The following is a 7505-nucleotide window of genomic DNA, read 5'->3' as shown; positions in this document are numbered from 1 at the left end:
ATATATATATATATATGAACATAGTCTTTTGATGGGTATTGTATTTTATCATTTATCTTTTAATGTTGCCTATGGATTTAGAAAGTAAAAAATTAAAATGTTTTAAAATGTCATAGGCACTCCTTTCTGTAATCCCGGAGCTCCTCTGCTCGGTAGCCACACAGTCTGCCTTTGCATTTTCCAGTTCTCCACATCCCACTCTGATTTCACTTTCCAGTGGCCCTTTCTGTGCCTTCCTGTTTAATGACCCTCGTCACTGGATTTAGGGCCTACTATAATCCAGGATGATTTTTATTTCTGAATCCTTAATGACGCCTGCAAAAATCTACACTCAGCCTGGGTCTGAATAAGGTTTCTTTGCAGGTAGCAGGAAGACATCCCTTTCATCGCACTGCACCATCTCAGTTTCATTTATGTCACTGTGATGAAATACCCTGTCCAAAAGCAACTTAGAGGAGGAAGGAGTTTATTGCAGCTTACCATTCCAGGTTACAGCCCATCGTTGTGGGGATGTCAAGGCAGGAACTTCAGACACCTAGTTGACATCACAACCAGAGTCCAGCAGGGAGTCAGCAGCCTGTGTGTGCTCGCTCATGCTCAGCTTGATCCCTCCACCCACACACAGTTCAGGACTCCCTGCCTAGAGGTGGTGCAGCCAGTAGTGGGCTGGGTCTTCCCACATCAGTTAATTGAGAGTCTTCTACAGACATGCCCACAGGCTGACCTAATGTAGACAGTCCATCACTGAGGCTCTTTGCCCAGGGATTCTAGGCTGGGTCAAGTTGACAATTAAACGAACCATCACAGCGCACAGAGTGTTATTAGATTGTTTATCTGATTTTTCTCTCTAACAGTTGATTTAGTAAATCACATTCCCAAGATTGTTCTGAGTCGTTAGTGCTCTTGAAGTATATTTTCAAATTCCTTTCAAAAGGGAAATAATGTTGTGACCTCTGCCATTCGGGATGTGGGTTCTGTTGATTGCTTTGAGGTTCTGATCTTTTTAGGAGTTTGGTAGCAAGCGGCTGAGAACATCTAATACTGTCTTTCTGTTCCATATGCTTTTGATGTTTTTGGAAAAAACCTGTCTCCCTTAAGTCTTGTTCCTTTTACTGTAGTTGAGTGTAGATGATGTGTTATGCTAATTTGGTCCTGTGTGAAATGATAGTGACTATCAGATTCTTCCTTACTGTGTCTGCCTGAACAGCATCCTGACGCATTGTCTGTAGATCATGTGTCGTTGACATCATTGGTTCAGAACAGAAGTGGGTATAGATAAGCTTTATAACTTTGACTAAGTTTTATATTTTTCATTTAGTCATCTAGAAAGTTTGAAATTTCAAAGACGTCAGCAGAAATATTGATTATGAATAGATGTTGGGTTCATCATGATAGATGATATTATGCATTTGTGAGTTACACAGCCCCTGTTTCAAAATTGTGTGTAAAAACTGTCTGCAGACCAGATTTATTTGTACTGATCCTGTTTTCCTGTAGAAAATCCTTAAACACATCCAGTAATGTGTAGATGGAATATATTAAGTTGAGGTTGTAAACTATATTTTAAGGTTACAGTTATAACTTTTTAAGTGTGATGAAATGTCTTCCTTTTTACTTTCCTCAATAAAACCTATCATTTATTGCACTAAAGTCTTATGACTGAGCAAACGACGGTTCCTTTGCTGGAGCAATCCTGAACTGCAGGGAAAGCCATTCAGTCACACCGCCAGTTCCTTGCAAACGCCTTCTGTATTGGGGTTTCATTCTTCACTCAGAAGTGGAATTCTTAAGCCACTGAGCTGGGCACTATGTGTAGTTTTTTTCTTCTCTTTCCTTATTTTTCGCTTAATGCTAATGCTTAGTGTTCTTAGTCACTATGAAACTTAGCAGCTTTGCCCATTAGAACATGAGTAAGCATGGAAAATTTAAAAAAGCTGGGCGGGATCTTGGCAATCATTCTACGCTAAATACCCCCCCCCCCCTTAGATGAAGCTGAAGTCTACTTAAAAAAGTGAAATGACAGGCCCAGACTGAGCCATTTTGTCTGGTAGGGTCTCTGTCAGCTCCCTGGACTCTGGGCTCTCTCTCTGTAGTTCTTTTGATACCTGTTAGGGTGACATCAGTCACTATCTGCACATTGTTTAATATAAATAAATACATAACAAACATGACTTGAATCTCAAAGCACAAGTATTTCTTCCTCTAGTTTTTATTTCTGAGAATATAAATATGCTCAATTTCAAGCAATAATTTCTTAAGATTCATGTTTACCATCGGGAGACAAAAAAAATCTGAAAATAAGATTTTTACTCTAGATATTTCAAAAGTTATAGCAGAAATTATAAGGTAACGGTCCTTTTGATGTATCTGCTTCCTGGTTTTTGTCTGTCTCCTTTTTGTGCTTCACAATCTATGATACTAATTTGATGTCTGTTTTTAAATTGGTGGTAAACATTTTCCTTCTCAGGTTGTTTCCTTGGAAAGACTCAGGTTTAATGGATACATAAACTTCCGTCCTTTGGAGGAGCCACACTTCTTGATCACTGACCTGTTCTGTAGCATTGAGAAACCTCTGTCTATGACACATCATGTTGAATTGTGTGGTCAGGGCCTGGGTGTACTTGATGTTGGATTTGGTGATTGTGAGCTCAGGATCTGTGCTGTTCAGGGTGAGAGCTGGGAGTTCTCTCTGGGTACTGCCAGGCTGCTGGAGAAGCCTGCTGGTGCAGTGACCCTGAGGACATGGGCAAGTCTCAGTTTTGCTTTGCCTGGGCTCCTTGCTTTTCTTTTGAAGAGCTCTGGCGTTTTTATTTAAAAAAAATGCTGTTGTATTTTAGTGAGAATGGTTTTGATCATCAGCTTTTTCTTAGCTCAACTGTTTAATGCTTTATCTTTGCTTCAGGATCAACTTTGGAGTATGGCAGAACACTGTGCAATAAAATACTTTGATTGTAAGATACAGGTTGGCTGCACGGTCTGAAATGAGGGAGGGTGTATGCTTTGAATCAAGAAAAACCGTGTGGCTTAATGGCTGCTCACTGGATGCATCATGCTTTTTCTGATGCCCTTTTAGCGTTTATGAGGGAGTTCATAGTCTTCCATGTTTACGAATAAGAGAATTTTGTTACAGAGAACTGGCCTGACTTGCTGAAGACGAATGTAACCCGAAAATGATAGAGCTGGGGCCCAAACCCCGCCGGCCTGACTGTGGGAGTTCTGAATCATCTCACAGTAATGGTTCTTATACTATTTCTCCCCCAACAGGGATTTCTTTTTTTAAAAAATGTGACTTATATCCAAAGAAAGCTAAACATCAGCTGGTTGTTTTTTACTTGTTTTATTAATAAAAAATTGAAGTTGATTTTTTTTATTTTTTATTTTTATTTTTTTGGTTTTTTTTGCTGGGCGTGGTGGTACAGGCCTTTGATCCCAGCACTTGGAACACATAGGCAGGCAGATCTCTGTGAGTTCAAAGCCAGCTGGGTCTACAGGGAGACCCTGTCTCAAAAAGACCAAAAAAATTATTTATTATTTTTATTTTATGTGTATGAATGTATTGCCTGCATGTACGTAAGTGCACCTGTGACTGTGGAGGTCAGAAGAGGGTGTCAGATCCCCTGGAACTGGAGTTACAGATGATTGTCAGCCACCATGTGGGTGCTAGGAATCGAACCCAGGTCCTCTGCAAGAGCAACCCGTGCTCTTCTCTGCTGAGCCATCTCTCCAGCCTCAGGAAGTTGATTTGTAGAGGACACCTAAAATCTTACAATGCAGAGGTACTCTGCTAGTATTATGTGTACCTGTAATGTCTGCTTGGTGCTTGTTGCAAAGGCTAGAAATTAGGCAACATCATGTGTGATGCAGTTGTTTGCCCCAAATGCTAGTGCTGTGGCTCTTGACCAACTTGGGGGCATGTTGGGGGTTGGGGGTTAGAGCAGAAATTGCTTGGATTCAAAATCTGACTGCTGAGCCTCCACAGTTAAGAGCACTTGTTCATTAAAATACAAACTGAGGGGCTGGGAGGATGGCTCAATGATTAAGAGCATTTGCTGCTCTTGCGGAGGATCCAGGTTCAGTTCCCATCACCCATATTGAGTGGTTTACAACCCCCTGTAAGTTCAGCTCCAAGTGATGTGAGAACTTCTGGCTTCCAGGGTGCGCGCGCGCGCGCTGTATCAACACACACACACACACACACACACACACACACACACACACACACAAATAAAACCTTCAAGATCCATCTGGCAGTTATATGTTAACATAGTTTGGCACTTAATTCTTATCTTGGGTATATCATCTCTGTAAACACTGTAGAAAGTTCTAGACCATAGAAACGAAGAAAAATAAAGTACACATAATCTCTTGGGGAAAATCCTGCAAGAGTTGTAGTCGCAACTGTGGCTTTTTTTTTCCCATACTATTTTTATTTTATTATTATTTTTCTATTGTGATTTTTGTCAAAGTGGATTCCTTTTGTTGTTTGTGATTCTGGTATGAAACTCAAGCCTTCCTTTGTTGAGATGAAGTTTGCCTCTGTTGTATTATTGGTATGCTTTGGTTGTTTTCTTATTGGATATGTAAAACTGGTTGGTTTAGGTTTAGGGTTCTTTCAGATTTTATATTGGAGGGAACAGATAGCTTCAGATCAGCTACTGAGGAGTTCCCATAGAGGCCCAAGTTGGGCTCCAGGAGCAACTGTGGCTTTTTAAAATCAGTTTTTGTTTTCAGCTTTTTAAGAAGACTTCATTTTCATTTTATGTGTATGAGTGTTTTGCCAACTGTATGTATGAATGTGTGTTACCTGCCTGTGTCTGGTGCCTTCAGAGGCTAGAAAAGAGTCTTATATCCCCTGGAACTAGCAGTTGTTACCCACCATGTTGGTGCTGGGAACCGAACCTGGATCCTTTACCAGAGCAGCAAGTGCTCTTAACCACTGAGATATCTTTTTAGCCCCTCAGTTTGTATTTTAATAAACATTGTTCTGATATGGGAGATAAGTTATGGTGAATAGCAGCCACCTACGTCTGTCTATGTGTGCTAAGGAAAAGCATGTTTTCACACATACAGACAGCACATTTGCATATTGTCAAGTTGCAAATAAAATTCAATACAATCAGAATGGTATCTAGAATTATTTCTTTGTAAAGTTAGAATTTTTTTGGATCACATGTAATGTATTCTATTACATTTCTAGTTCTAGTGTAAGTATTCAACTTCATAAATTGACAGATTAAATGCATTTCATGACACCCTTACCTACCTTTACTGAACTTAGGGTTGTTACATGTTGATTTTTTTTTTCTTTTAATGTTTTCCTTTAAACGTGACAGGAATGTTTTAAAATGGGACAAGATGCACAGGTTATTTGGAGAAACTCCTTTTTTCTCAATTATCAAAATTTTTGGCTGATTTCTGAGATTTCCTCCTAGGTTGAAACAAAATGAGCTAAATTACCTTGGTACTGATGGTGTATACTAGACAAGTTATACTTTTTCCTGTTGTTTTTAGGATTCTGAGCAACAATAAAATATCTGAGCTGAAGAATGGTTCGTTTTCTGGATTAAGTCTCCTTGAAAGATTGTAAGTATTCCTTCCTCATCATTTATTTTATGTAATACTGTTTATAAAGCTGCTGCTAAAACCCCACCTATTCAAAATAGAAAAAAAATCTAGTTTTCCCCAACATTTTATTGTGCAGAATTTCAGGAAGTGAGTTTTTACAACAAGCAGAGGCCAGGTGGTAAGCCACGTTAGGCTTTGTAGGCCTCAGGTATGGTCACACTACCTTGACCCTGCACTGACGTGTGGAATCAGCTTAGACAAGAATGATCAGGACTCTCTGAAGTATTGAACGAGAGGATGCAGTGATAACAAACAACTGCTGTGGGTCTCCTGTGAAACCATGTACTAAACGGGCCCTGGACCGTAGTTTGCTGACCTCTCATTGGTTTAACGTGGACAATAATTTCGACGTTGTGTATCTTAAAATGATGTGTGTCTTGAAAGTAAAATTGAAAGAAAACATATTGAGGAGGAAACCTCTTCTAAGGGTAAACTGATACTTCTTTCCAAGATATTTTGGAATATAATATGCTTTTGCTTAGAAGTTTCTTTATGAACTGATGTATTACAGGCACTCATTTTCGTTGGGTAAATTTTAGGGATGGGTACATCATTTGCTTGTGTTCTGAATGCTGTTCAAGAATCCTGTTTCGAATTGTCCTGGTACTCAGGCATTTAGGCAAAAACTTAATATGTAAGGGAGCCAGGCAGAGCATGTGTATTTCTGTGAATTTAAATCTAGCCTCATTTTTCTTAATTCTCTTTGCTCTACTTGAATTTCTGTCCTTTACCCAGCTCTTCCTTCGCCATTTCATCTAGGGGCTTCTGTGCTCAAATTCCCACAGCACTTGTGTGCCTAGGCTGCTTCAGTGTCATGTAAACACATACTACCTAGAGTGCCTTATTCGTTTGTGCATGTCTCTGTTCTTTTCATTTGTACAGATGTCTTTATGTTAGGTTATCTGTGTGTACTTACATAAACACATAGACATATATAGCAGCACATGTACACTAGTATGCATATGCTTAATATACACACATGTACATATGGAGGAACACACTCCACACAAGTCCACACATATATAGATACTTAAAACCATTCTTGGCATTCAGGACTTAATGCTCAGGACTTTTTCTGTTTCTGTTAAAGAATTCTTGTCATATTCCTTACAGTCCATGAGCCTACAGGACACTGCTGTGCCCTCAACTCCAGGCCTGCCTTAACTGCCAGAAATAGTTCTTTATACACATTCTGTGGCTGCCGGTTCTACAAGTAGTGTTGCCAGGGGGTTGGTTAATATGCTTTGCTGTGGTGTGAATTATACTTTTCTTCCATTTAGTTTTTAATTTCCTTTGTCTTTTTCTTTATTTTCTGCCATTTGCTGGTAATGAATTCCCATATATGGTTGAAACAAGTTTGGTTGCCATTGAGGGCTATATTAAGAGCCAATGAGTATTTTCAGTCAGGGATCTGTTTATACCTGAATCCCAAAATACCCTCTGCCTTTTGTGAGAAAAAAAATATATGCACACATACACAGACAAAAAAGTATGTGTGTATGTAGATATGTGTAGACACATACACACGACTTTTGGGGGCTGTCTTATCATTGGGGCTTTCAGCCGGAGCTCCAGTGCTCACTGTAGGATCAAGGCATCCTGTTGGAGAGCATTTTTGCTAGGGACCAAGTATTCCCACACACGAGCCTGAAGGGGACATTTTACATTCAAACCAGGCACTTAGAATACTCCTTCCATTTTGTTAAAATAGTTCTTGTGCTTCTTTTCACAAATGTTGTAATGACCCCGTGCATTGCAATTTAATTCTGTCCTAAAGTTGGACTACTATGTACTAGAGACATGGGGTTGGTGTGGAAGAAAAATGTTAAATGAGAGAGTCTGACTATAAATATTTTTGGCAATGCCTGATTAATATGACT

At 39.5% G+C, this 7505-nt stretch overlaps 1 protein-coding gene across 1 annotated transcript in view; it reads left to right on the top strand.

The window, feature by feature from the left end:
* Adgra3 (adhesion G protein-coupled receptor A3) overlaps positions 1 to 7505 on the top strand; it is a 111915-nt gene that overhangs the window by 29180 nt on the left and 75230 nt on the right. The window contains exon 2 of the mRNA XM_017799186.2: positions 5512 to 5583. The gene's annotated coding sequence lies outside the window, so the exon portion shown is untranslated. The remainder of the gene's footprint in view (positions 1 to 5511; positions 5584 to 7505) is intronic.

The sequence above is a fragment of the Nannospalax galili genome, unplaced genomic scaffold (assembly GCF_000622305.1).
Source record: "Nannospalax galili isolate Female #2095 unplaced genomic scaffold, S.galili_v1.0 scaffold777, whole genome shotgun sequence".
Taxonomy (NCBI): domain Eukaryota; kingdom Metazoa; phylum Chordata; class Mammalia; order Rodentia; family Spalacidae; genus Nannospalax; species Nannospalax galili.
Note: the sequence above shows the minus strand (reverse complement) of the source record. Positions and strands in the feature narration are given on the sequence as shown.